General features: G+C 46.3%; 1 long non-coding RNA gene across 2 annotated transcripts in view; it reads right to left on the bottom strand.

Annotated features, from left to right (window-relative positions):
- LOC122554238 overlaps positions 1–12921 on the bottom strand; it is a 91325-nt gene that overhangs the window by 6377 nt on the left and 72027 nt on the right. For both annotated transcript variants that reach the window (XR_006312948.1, XR_006312947.1), the window contains exon 3: positions 995–1197. This is a non-coding gene — a long non-coding RNA (uncharacterized LOC122554238). The remainder of the gene's footprint in view (positions 1–994; positions 1198–12921) is intronic.

Below are 12921 nucleotides of genomic sequence, written 5' to 3' on the forward strand. Positions count from 1 at the left end.
GGTCTGGGAGATGATGGTTTGGTGGTGGGGGGTGGGGTCATGGTCAAGGGGGCAGTAGGAGGAGGTATCTGCGAGCTGGCGTTTGGCCTCAGCGGTGTAGAGGTCGGTGCGCCAAACTACTACCGCGCCTCCCTTGTCTGCTGGTTTGATAGTGAGGTTGGGGTTGCAACGGAGGGAGTGGAGGGCTACGCGTTCCGAGGGTGAGAGGTTGGAGTGGGTGAGAGGGGTGGGGGAGTTCAGGTGGCGGTTAATATTGTGGCGGCAGTTGGCTATGAAGAGGTCGAGGGCAGGTAGGAGGCCATCATGGGGTGTCCAGGTGGATGGGGTGTGTTGGAGGCGTGAGAAGGGGTCGTCAGAGGGTGGGTGAGAGTCTTGGTTGAAGAAGTAGGCGCGGAGGCGAAGGCGGCGGAAGAACATTGCGTATCAAACAATACAGCACAGAACAGGCCCTTCGGCCCTCGATGTTGCGCCGACCCATGAACTATTCTTAGCTCGACCCCCTACGCTATCCCATCATCATCTATATGCTTATCCAAGGATTGTTTAAATCTCCCTAATGTGGCTGAGTTAACTACAATGGCAGGTAGGGTATTCCACGCCCTTACCACTCTCTGAGTAAAGAACTTGCCTCTGACATCATCATCCTAGGAAAAAGACTTTCACTGTCTACCCTATCTAATCCTCTAATCATCTTGTATGTCTCTGTAAAATCCCCTCTTAGCCTTCTTCTTTGTAATGAGAACAGACCCAAGTCTCTCAACCTTTCCTTATAAGACCTTCCCTCCAGACCAGGCAACATCTTGGTAAATCTCCTCTGCACCTTTTCCAATGCTTCCACATCCTTCCCGAAATATGGTGACCAGAACTGTACACAATATTCCAAGTATGGCCGCACAAGTGTTTTGTATAGTTGCAGCATAATATTGCAGCTCTGGAACTCAATCCCACTACGAATGAAACCTAACGCACCGCATGCCTTCTCAACAGCACTTACAGTTGGTGATGTTTCCATGTATTTACTCTCTTCATCCCTCTAGATGGTGTTGTTAAGCATCTTCGGTGTTGTTAAGCATCTTGAGTGTTGTTGAAGCATTCAGTCAAGTAGGGAATATTATCTCACACTCCTCACTCGTGCTTTGTAGATGGTGGACAGGTGATGAGTTACTCACTGCTGGATTCCAAGCCTGTCATCCGCTCCTGTAGACATAGTATTTATTTAGCTTGTTCAGTTCAGTTTCTGGTTAATGATAACCCTTAGGATGTAGTCACTTGGGGGGGGGATTCAGCCCTGTTAATTGAATGGAATCTCTGTTGGAGATGGTCTTTGTAAGACATTACTGTGGCACAGATGCTACTTACTGCTTGTCAGCCCAAACCTGGAGAATATTTGAGCAAATTACTGCGGATACTGGAATCTGTACTGAAAACAAAAAATGCTGGATATAACAGTGAGTTAGGAAGCATCGCTGGAGAGAATGCAAGCTAATGTTTTGAGTCTATACGTCACCTCTGACGAAGAGCTATAAAGTGTGGAAGGGAAAGCATTTATGCAGTGGTGAGGGGGGTGGTGGAATGGGATGAAGGATATTGATAGTTCAGATTAAGTGATCAGAATGTGAGAAGGGCAAGACAATGGTGTGTCAAACTGTCAGGCTGGAAAGAACAGACAGTCCCACCTGAGTGGGGGAGGGGAGAGAGGACATAGTAAGTAAAGCTAAACAAAAGGGAAGGAATGGGATTGGTGAATGTTCAGGTCTTTCTGCGGTGGGACATGGACTGCTTCAGTATCTAAGGAGCCATGAATGTTGCTGAATAGCATGCAGTCATTTATGAATATCCCCACTTCTGACCTTAATGCATGAGGATTCTCATCCACTATGAGGACAGAATTCTCTTGCTCACAGGAATACACCAAAGCTGCTAATGTGGAGAAGCTGAAACATCCATCTCCTGCCAACTGAGTAATTACCACTTCACATTCCTTCCCAACTCTCACAGTCACCTTGCTGTCAGTGTCATTCATTGAGCATCGCACTTCTAACCACTGGCTGTGACCCCTTCTCTCCCATGTGTCTAACAGGTGCCAGCGGGATGGCCATGGTTCTGGTGGAGAAATGGCCACTCCACCAGGATCCACCTCCTGGATCTCAGTGGAAGCATTGGCAAGGCTGCCTTCTGCAGTGCAACCAGCTCAGGTACGGATATCTCGATGGGAATGTCAGGCATAGAACATTTGAGAGCACAATCTGGTGAACCCTTCACCATGGCACCTCAACAGATAGTCGGGCACACAACACCCCAGACTGCTGGCACTTACAGGACTGCCAGAGACCCAGGCACCTGCTCAGCTCCAGGCAGCAGAGGACCCTGTGGTGTCAGCAATCAGGAAATTCATCCACATACACAGACAGGAACAGGGGCAGCAGAGAGGGATGTGAGATGCGATGTCCCTCAGATCCGTGACTAACATCTGTACACCTCCATAACTGTGTTGGATTGACCCCAAGACAGTGGAACCACGGGCCACATTCTCTAGACTGCAAAGGCATGGGCCCCCCGAATGAGATCACTTTGACTTGATGTGTTGGGACCCCTGAATGAAGAGTTCCTCCTTGGTCTTCAGAGAGAATTAAAACCATGAGTCAAGGCTTCTTGCTTGCTGCAAATACAAGGTGTTTGCTGCATAAGCTGCTGGCACATGATGCAGGTGTGTAGCATGGTACTGTGTAGCAGGATATCCACCTCCCCACCCCCCCTCTCTCTCTCTCCAGCTTTACTAAGGACTGCTGAGCAGCAAGGCAAGCTCTTTGGCTGCACTATGGCCAGGTAGGGGAGGGAAGCTGTGGGCATACAGGTAAATGCCAAGCGAGCACTAAGCAAGTGACCCCGAGGTGCAACCTGTTCCGCTCCATGAGCTGACTATCTGATTCTGTGCACAAAGGGTCCTTGCAGCAGCCTTTCAATGTTAGTTGACTGTATGCCCTGAAACTCAGGTCTGTACTTCCTCAGAGTCCTGTAAGTACGTTGGAGAAGTGCCATGAGGATGCATTGAGTGCCAGTTTCTGTGCATGTTACTAATGCCCATGGACCATGCCCTGAGATGCTGTTGTTGTTCACATCCAACGGTAAGATGAATTGACCAGGTAACCGCTGTGACCTGCATGTTGAGAGTTGGAGACGGCTGGTTTGCTCATGGTGGTTGGTAGGATAGAAAGCTGCATATTAATGACGCAAGATATTAAGGTTGTCAATAAGTAATAAAACCCTCCGTTAACAGGTAACTTGCCTCTGCCTAGCAAGAATCTTGCCTCAATACCTGGAACCTAGTTAAAAGGTTGTTCCTGGCTTTGGGATAGGCCTTACTGAATGTCTTGCACAATTCTGCCACATTGGTCACCATAGCGTAAATTGATCAGCTCCAATAAGATTCAAGAGCTGTCAAAGTGACTGGTGATTACTGGACATTTAAATGACTGAACACAGTGTACTGATTGCTGCAAAAGGAGAGCAGTTTCCACCAAGATTCTCTTTGCTACTGAATCCATGGATTCCTGGACCGCTGATAGCAGGAGGTCCCTGTGCAGGAATTTCCAGTACAGAAGACATTTAAAATGTGGGTGTGTGGTTGCAGGTCTGGAGACCATCAAACTGCCAGGGGCAGGGTGAACATCAGTTTCAAGGATTTCTGGCTCATGGGTCTGAAGGAGCGTGTCCTATATTAGGCTGGAGGATGGAGGAGATGGAGGGGATGTGAGAGTCAGGCTGGCAAGACTGTGGAGGGAGTCAGCTCCAGGAAGGGTCTGGTCAGTGGGCAGAGGTATTGGGTGTAACAAAGGAGTGTGAAGGGTGGTGTGTGGGTAGATGGGATGTAGGGTATGCAGCTGGGTTGAGTTGGCAGGGTGTCTGATTGGCGTGTGGTTGCCCAAGGTCCAGGATATGTCAGACATTGAGGGCTGTGTATTTAGGGTTAACAGTAACGGGTTAGGGTTCAGTTTAATGGTTCCCTCGGGGTTAGAGTAGTTTAACCCAGGACATTTGCCTGTTTAGTATTCATATAATTGTTGGAACTCTCCAAATTCTCCAATATTAATGGACTCTTTTGGAGGGTCCAAAACACAAGGGGAAATTCAAGTTTCTGTCAATTCCCTCAAAGTCAAGTGTGTTGGTGATTCCACGTGGTCTCGATGTGCAGTTCCAGTCTACCCAGCTCTGACTGACTGCCTATTATCCAACTATCTGGGCCCTTATCTTTTCTCAGTTGTACAAATACTTCCTGTGTACTTCCCATTAGATGTTGTCATGCAGTCGGCAGTTCAGTTGGGACATGGATGAGGACATGTTCATGAGATTTGGCAATAGGGTCGGGGGGGGGTGTGTGGTCTGAGAGGGTGGAATCTGGTGTCTATGGTGGTGAGGGACAGTCAGCCTATGGGAGTGTTGGGTGGAGGATTGTGTGCCCATGTATTTTTGGGGTAATCATCAGGGGGCTTTGTATTTACTCAGTTGGGAGACAGGGCCAGTTTTACAGTTAGCTGGGAATTAGAGCAGGTAAATTTTAACTTTTTTTGTTCATTCACAGGATGAGGGTGTCACTGGCTAGGTCAGATTTATTGCGCATTGCTGCAGGTCTGGAGTCACATGTAATCCGGACCAGGTAAGGATGAAAGATTCCTTCATTTACAGGTGAACTAGATGTGTTTTTCTAGCAACTGACAATGGCTTCATGGTAATTATTAGAATCTTAATTCCAGATTTTGATTGAATTCAAACTCCATTTGCCTTGGCAAGATTTGAATCCAGGTCCCCAGAGCATTACTTGGGTCTCTGGATTAACAGCCCAGTGATCATACCAATAGGCTGTGGCCTCCCCTCAATTCTTGGAATTTTTCCTGGCTGATTGTTGAGGTGACTGAGTTGGAATCATCTACAGTCTCTGACTCTAACTCAGAGTGGAGGGCCTTTTCAGAGGGTTTCAAGCACCATGTGTTGCCAAAAGGAAGTTTCAATTCCCAGTCAGTTCCGTCGAGTCAGTTCCAATGGGGATTCCATGTAGTCACAGAAACAACTACCTTCCCATCAGCAGATTTGCACCCGTGTTCATTTCATTCAGTGTGCTTTAAACTCACAACCTTTTGATTCCAAGTTGACAGTACAATGAGCTGAGCTACAGTGACAAAGGTGAACGATACTCAATATGGAAACCTAAAGTGACGTAGTCCCTGATGATATTTATTTGGTGCAGCAGTTACACGCCAGTGCTGCGAGCAGGGATCAGGGATGGGAGTGTGGTGCTGGAAAAGCGTGATAGGAGCGTATAGGTAGGAAGGAAGATGGACAGGTAGGAGAGGTCATGAGGGTGGTGCTGAGCTGGAAGGTTGGAATGGGGATAAGTTGAGGAGAGGGGAAATTAGGAAACTGGTGAAATCCACATTGATGCCCTGGAGTTGGAGGGTCCCAAGGTAGAAGATGAGACATTCTTCCCCCAGGTGTCAGGTGGTAATGGAGTGGCGATGAAGGAGGCCCAGGATCTGCATGTCGTCAATGCAGTAAGAGGGAGAGTTGAAGTGTTCGGCCACGGGGTGGTGGGGTAGATAGGTGCGGGTGTCCCAGAGATGTTCTCTCAAACCCTCAAACCTTCTCCCTATCCCCACTCCCCTCCCATTTTTCTCTCCATCCCCGACACTCCCAGCCTCATTCCTGATGAAGAGCTTTAGCCCGAAATGTCAATTTTCCTGCTCCTTGGATGCTGCCTGACCTGCTGTGCTTTTCCAGCATCACACTGTTGATTCTAATCTCCAGCATCTGCAGTCCTCACTTTCGCCTAAGGATCGGGGATGGTCTGCTTGATTCCTACTTGTTCCCAATATCCCAATCTTGCTGATCCCAACTCCATACTCACTTTCAAAGTACAGGCAGTGCCAGTATGTGAACTGGTGGGAGGAACATCAAATCAACCGAAGATCTCTTCTTATCTTCGTGATTTTCACTTAGCTCTTGTGGGGATGCTGTGACCAGGCAAACATATAACCCTGGGTTTCTGAAGTCAGAAAATCAAGGGAAGGGGTGTGGGATTGGAATGGGAGGTCAATGATGATTCATCACTGTGCCAGAGAGCAGGGTGAGGAAGAGCTGGGATTGGAATAGGAACATATCATCATTCTTAATGATGCTGCATGTTACCATCTCCAACAGCCAGCCCATGATGCCGAGGACCACTTTTTCCATGGGACTCTGGAGATACAGGTGTCTTGGATTCCTCACCAGTTACGCTCTGCTCACTGAGAGACACAGCAGAGTGCAAGTCATTGACTGCTGATGTACCTGGGCAGGAGCTGTATTGGGTGATGCACCTTATATTGCTGAAAAGCTGGAGCAGTGTGGTGGCAGTGGAAGATAGCTGTGAGGCTGACAGCGTTGGTAGGCATGGAAGGATGAGGCATTATATCTGGATGTCAGGGTGGTACCAAGTGCCTAGAAGTGTTGCTTGGGTGTGCATTGCTGGTGAAGCAACCCATTGCTGGTGAAGCAATGGGTTGGAGATTCACTGACAATGTCTAACCACGTGAGGCCATTACACTTCTTGAGGAGATGCTGTCAGATCTTTGGCACGAAATACAGGAGATTCACCCCACTGGGCACTTACTCACAATTCCTTACCCCTGTAGGAACATTGACATTCTCCTCTGTCACTAGGGTCTCCAGCACTGCATCCACGATGCAGAAATTATTTCTCTAGCAATTTCTTTGTATAGAAATACAACAATTAGGATTAGTAGCTCTTGGAATTTTTCAATTTAAGAGAGACAGACTGAACATAAAACAGAGAATGTTACAGGGCAGGACAGACCTTTTGGCCCTCGATGTTGCAGCTACCTGTAAAATTAATCTGATGTCCATCTAACCCACACTGTTCCATTATTATCCACATGTATGTCCAATGCTCATTCAAATACCCTTAACAGTCTACTACTGTTGCAAGCAGGCTGCTCCATGTCCCTACTACTCTGAGTGAAGAAACTATCCCTAATATCTGTCCTAAATCAATCACTCCTCAATTTAAACTATGTCCCCACATGTTAGCCTTCACCATCCAAGGAAAAAGTCTCTCACTGTCCACCCTATCCAACCCTCTGATAATCTGATATGTCTCGATGAAGTCACCTCTCAACTTTCTTCTCTCTGATGAAAACAGTCTCCGTTCCCTCAGTCTTTCCTCATAAGTCCTTCCTTCCATACCAGGCAACATCCTAGTAAATCTCCTCTGAACCCTTTCCAAAGCTTCCACATCCTTCCTATAATGCAGTGACCAGAACTGTACACAATACTCCAGGTGCGGCTTTACCAGTGTCTTGTACAGCTGAAGTATGACCTCATGGCTCCATAATTCCCCTCCCAATAAACGCCAACACACCATATGTCTTCTTAACAACCATATCAACCTGGGTGGTAACTTTCAGGGGTTTATGCACCAGGACACCAAGATTTCTCTGTTCATCCATACTGCTAAGAATTTTACCATTAGCCCAGTACTGTGAATTCCTGTTCCTTCTTCCAAAATGAACTATCTCACACTTTTCCACATTAACGCCAACACACCATATGTCTTCTTAACAACCATATCAACCTGGGTGGTAACTTTCAGGGGTTTATGCACCAGGACACCAAGATTTCTCTGTCCATCCATACTGCTAAGAATTTTACCATTAGCCCAGTACTGTGAATTCCTGTTACTTCTTCCAAAATGAACTATCTCACACTTTTCCACATTAAACTTGTTTTGCTACATCTCAGCCCAGCTCTGCATCTTATCTATGCCCCTCTGTAACCCATAACATCCTTTGGCACTATCCACAACTCTGCCTACCTTAGTGTCATTTGCAAATTTACTAACTCATCCTTCTACGCCCACATCCAAATCTTTTACAATGACAAACAGTAGTGGTCCCAAAACAGATCCATGGGGCATACCATTGGTAACTGAGCTCCAAGATGAACATTTTCCATCAACCGCCACCCTCTGTTTTCTTTCAGCTAGCCAATTTCTGATCCAAACTGCTAAATCACCTTCAGCCCTGAAACTCCGTATTTTGCACAATAGCCTACCATGTGGAACCATTACTGAAGTCCATATATACCACATCAACTGCTTTACCTTCATCTACCTGTTTTGTCACCTTCTTGAAAAACAACCTACCCTTCACAAAACCATGTTGACTATCGTTAATCAAATTATTCCTTTCCAGGTGATTATAAATCCTATCTCTTATAACCTTTTCCAACATCTTTCCCACAAAGTAAGGCTCACTGGCCTATAATTACTAGGGTTGTCCTGACTCCCCCCCTTAAACAAAGGAACAACATTTGCTATGCTCTCCAGTCTTCTGGCACGACTCCTGTCGACATTGATGAAAGCCAAAGACTCTGCAATCTCCTCCCTGGCTTCCCAGAGAATCTGAGGATAAATCCCATCTGGCCTAGGGGGCTTATCTATTTTCAGATCTTCCAAAATTACTAAAACCTGCTCTTTGTCAACCGCAATCCCATCTAATCTAGTAGCCTGTACCTCCGTACTCTCACTAACATTGCCCTTTTCCAATGTGAATACTGATGAAAAGTATTCTTTAAGCGCTTTACCCTATGTCCTCAGATTCCCACACAACTTCCCACTATTACCTTTGATTGGCCCTCATCTTACTCTAGTCATTCTTTTATTCTTGATATACCTACAGAAGGCCTTAGGGTTTTCCTTGATCTTATCCACCAACAATTTCTCATGTTCCCTCCTGGCTCTTCTTAGCCCTCTCGATCTTTTCTGGCTAACTTATAATTCTCAAGCCCCCTACATGGGCCTTCACATCTCATCCTTGCATAAGCCTCCTTCCTTCTCTTGACAAGAACTTCAACTTCTTTAGTAAACCATGGCTTCGTCTCTCAACAACTACCTCCATATCTGATAGGTACATACTAATCATGGTGTTCCTTGAATAAGCTCCACATTTCAAGTGTGTCCATCCCCTGCAGTTTCCTTCCCCATCCTATACATCCTAAATCTTTGTGGGCGGCACGGTGGCACAATGGTTAGCACTGCTGCCTCACAGCGCCAGAGACCCGGGTTCAATTCCCGCCTCAGGCGACTGACTGTGTGGAGTTTGCACGTTCTCCCCGTGTCTGCGTGGGTTTCCTCCGGGTGCTCCGGTTTCCTCCCACAGTCACAAAGATGTGCAGGGCCAGGTGAATTGGCCATACTAAATTGCCCGTAGTGTTAGGTAAGGGGTAAATGTAGGGGTATGGGTGGGTTTCGCTTCGGCGGGTCGGTGTGGACTTGTTGGGCCGAAGGGCCTGTTTCCACACTGTAATGTAATCTAATCTAATCTAAAAAAAAACTTGCCTAATCACATTATAATTGCCTTTCCCCCAGTTATACCTCTTTCCTTGCAGTATACCCCTATCCCTGCCCGTTGCTGTTGCAAATATAATCGAATTATGGTCACTATCGCCAAAGTGCTCACCTAGCTCCAAATCTAATACCTGGCGGGGCTCATTCCCAGTACCAAATCCCATATGGCATCTCCCCTTGTTGGACTGTCTACATATTGTGTCAGAAACCTGTCCTGCACACACTGAATAAAAACTGACCCATCTAAACTACTTGAACTTTAGTATTCCCAGTCAATTTTGGGGAAGTTAAAGTCCCCATAAGAACTACCCTGTTACTCTTGCTCCTATTGAGAATTATCTTTACTATCCTTTCCTCTACATCCCTGGAACAATTCAGAAGCCTATAGAAAACTCCCAAGATAACCTCTCCTTTCCTGTTTCTAACCTCAGCCCAAACTACCTCAGTGGATGACACCTCAAATGTTGTCTCAGCTGCTGTAATACTAGCTGAAAATGTGTTGCTGGAAAAACGCAGCAGGTCAGGCAGCATCCAAGGAGCAGGAGAATCGACGTTTCGGGCATGAGCCCTTCTTCAGGAACTACCTACAGTTCCTGATCAGCTCTGATCTCCAGCATCTGCAGTCCTCACTTTCTCCTGCTGTAATACTAGCCTTGATTAACAATGCCACACCCCTCCTCCCCCTTTACCAGCTTCTCTGTTCTTACTGAAACATCAAAATCCCGGAATCTGCAACAATCATTCCTGTCCCTCTTCTAGCCATGACTCTGAGTTGGCCACAACATTGAAATCCTAGGTACCAACCCATGCTGTAAGTTCACCAACTGCTTTAAAGAACAGTAGAGTAGCTGTACTGTGTATAAATCTGAGCTCCCTGCTGACAGCACAGGCAGCCATGCAGCCCTATGCCATGTTTTGGTAGATGTAGTTACATCACCAAGTTTGCAAACTGTTTCCCTCCACTCAAGGACAAGTTATAAATTATGACCCAAAATATGAGAATTAATTTTTACCCTTTTCATAGAATCCCTACAGAATGGAAACAGGCCATTGCACCCACTGAGTCCACAGTGCCCCTCCAAACAGCATCTTACCCAGACCCACCATATTACCCCAATCCCTGTAACCCAGCATTTCCCATGGTTAATCCACCTAACCTGCACATCTTTAGACCATGGGAGGAAATAAGAGTACCCAGAGGAAATCCGCGAACTCCGCACAGATAGTCACCCAAGGGTAGAATTGAACCAGGGTCCCTGGTGCTATGAGGCAGCAACGCTAACCACTGAGCCATTGTGCCACCTTTTGACTGGAGCATGTAATCTGCTTTATAGTACTATGCCAGACCAAGAGATTTATGCTGTCTTTTTAACACCAGTGCTTCAGAATTCTTGGTGTGGATTCAATAAAATGTTGCATAAAGATAGTGAGAAATTGAAAAGCAGAAAAATCATCAGCATCAATTTTTACCTAAATGACACTGAGTAATCCAGCCAATTACACCATCACACGGTTTTATTTTGTGTTGTTTTATTGCTTGATAGATCTATGCCTTGAAAGTATAGAATACAATTTATTCAGTAGCACATGGCTAGTCAGCACAATTCACACTTTGATGGTGTTTCCCTGTTTCATGTGGTTTCATCTTCACAGTAACTCTGTTCATTTAAACTCAACTGTCCCCATGATCAATTTCAATATTCACTTATACAGTCTGTAGCCTGCAACACAATACTAGCATTTGGCAGCTGAACATTTTGTAGAAGCGAAAAGGAAGACATTTACAAAATGCTGCAAAGTATAATGCTTGCTTTGAATGTGTGCAGGAAAGTGGGTGTGTAAGTCAAAGTGTGCATAAACACATTTCATTTTCTCCTTCCTTCACCAACATAAGATGGCCGCTTCTGGTCCTTCTTCACGAAGGAGGTAGTGACAAAAACCAATAATACACCCTGCACCTTCCAGTTAGTTGTAAGAATGTCTGAACTGCTCCCCAAGGTAGGTTAATTTTCTGAGTGAATATGCAGTGGGTTTTGCTTGCAGGCAGGAGTGGAGTGGAATTTCAATATCCTGCCCCTGGTTGAAGCAGCTTTGCAAAATTGCACAGAGATGCAAAGAGAAAAACTAAAAACAAACTGCATTTTCACTTTATGTCGTCAGTCTACCAAAGGAATCGATCAATGACACATTTTTCAATGCAGGTACATCAGAGAGAAAAATAATCACACAAGCATATTAAGAAACAGTAAACCTTCAGTGCTGGACTGAATAAAGAATGACTGAAGATAAAATAGTAGATTCTAGTACAATCTCAAACTCAGCTGTATGCATGTAGGGTTGAATTTGTACATGCCTGTACAAACAACAGATTCTCCATTGAAATGCCAGGGTGCTTCTCTGTCGATGACAGATAGGGTTAACAGTTGGGCAACTGTGAATAAATAACACCAGCTGTTCATTACACTTGCAATTGCTCAAAGATGTTTTATGACCTTTTCACTGGAACTAACTGTCCATCAACAATCCGAAAGGCGCAGCATCCTCTACAGTAATCTGCATGTGGAATCTGTGTGGATAGGGAAAGCAATCTTCCACCTCCTTAGCCGGAAAGCTTGAAGAATCCTTACTCAGACTTTGATCGCAACACGATTCAGTGTGAGCTCTGGTGGGGAGGGAGGGGCTACATGAAAGAAACGAGTCAATAGATATGTAGCTAAAAAGGCGCAGCAGGTCAGACAGGATCTGAGGAGCAGGACTGGGGAGGGGGAGAGGAACCCAGAAGACTGTAGAGGGAGGGGGTTGGGGGTGGGGGAGGAAAGGGCAGTGGTTTGGTGATAGGTAGATGAAGGTAGGGGGTCATTGCGATTGGTCAGTGAGAAGGGTGGAGTGGATAGATGAGTAGCCAGATGGACAAGTCAAGTCAGGTCAGAGAGGTGAGGGGGACGAGGAGAGCTGGACATGGGATAAGGCTGGTGGAGGGATTTTGAAGCTGGAGAAGTCAATATGGAGGCCATTGGTCTGTTAGCTCCCCAGGCAAAGTATCAGGTGTTGTTCCAGACAGACAGTGGAGAAGGCCAAGGATGGGCATGTTGCCGGGGGAGTGGGATGGGGTATTAAAATGGATGCAACCGGTAGGTCAAGTTGGTTAATGCGGGCAGAGTGCAGATGCTGTGCATACCGGTCACCGAGTCTGTATTTGGTCTCCCTGATACAGAGGGGACCACATCGGGAGCAACGGATATCTGCAGATGCAGCTTCGGGGACTGGTTCACTGAGCAAGTGTGCTCTGCACACTCACCCAACCTGACCTTCTGGTTGCATCCATTTTCATTCTGCCTCTCACTCCCCCAGCGACATGTCCATCCTTGGCCTCCTCCACCATCAAACTGAGGCCAAACAGAAACTGAAGGAATAACAATGGCCTCAATATTGACTTGACGCTGACATTTTTTACGAACCCACCGACTCCCACAGCTACCTGGATTACACCTCTTCCCACCCTATCTCTTGCAAAAATGCCATCC

The sequence above is a fragment of the Chiloscyllium plagiosum genome, chromosome 11 (assembly GCF_004010195.1).
Source record: "Chiloscyllium plagiosum isolate BGI_BamShark_2017 chromosome 11, ASM401019v2, whole genome shotgun sequence".
Lineage (NCBI taxonomy): Eukaryota > Metazoa > Chordata > Chondrichthyes > Orectolobiformes > Hemiscylliidae > Chiloscyllium > Chiloscyllium plagiosum.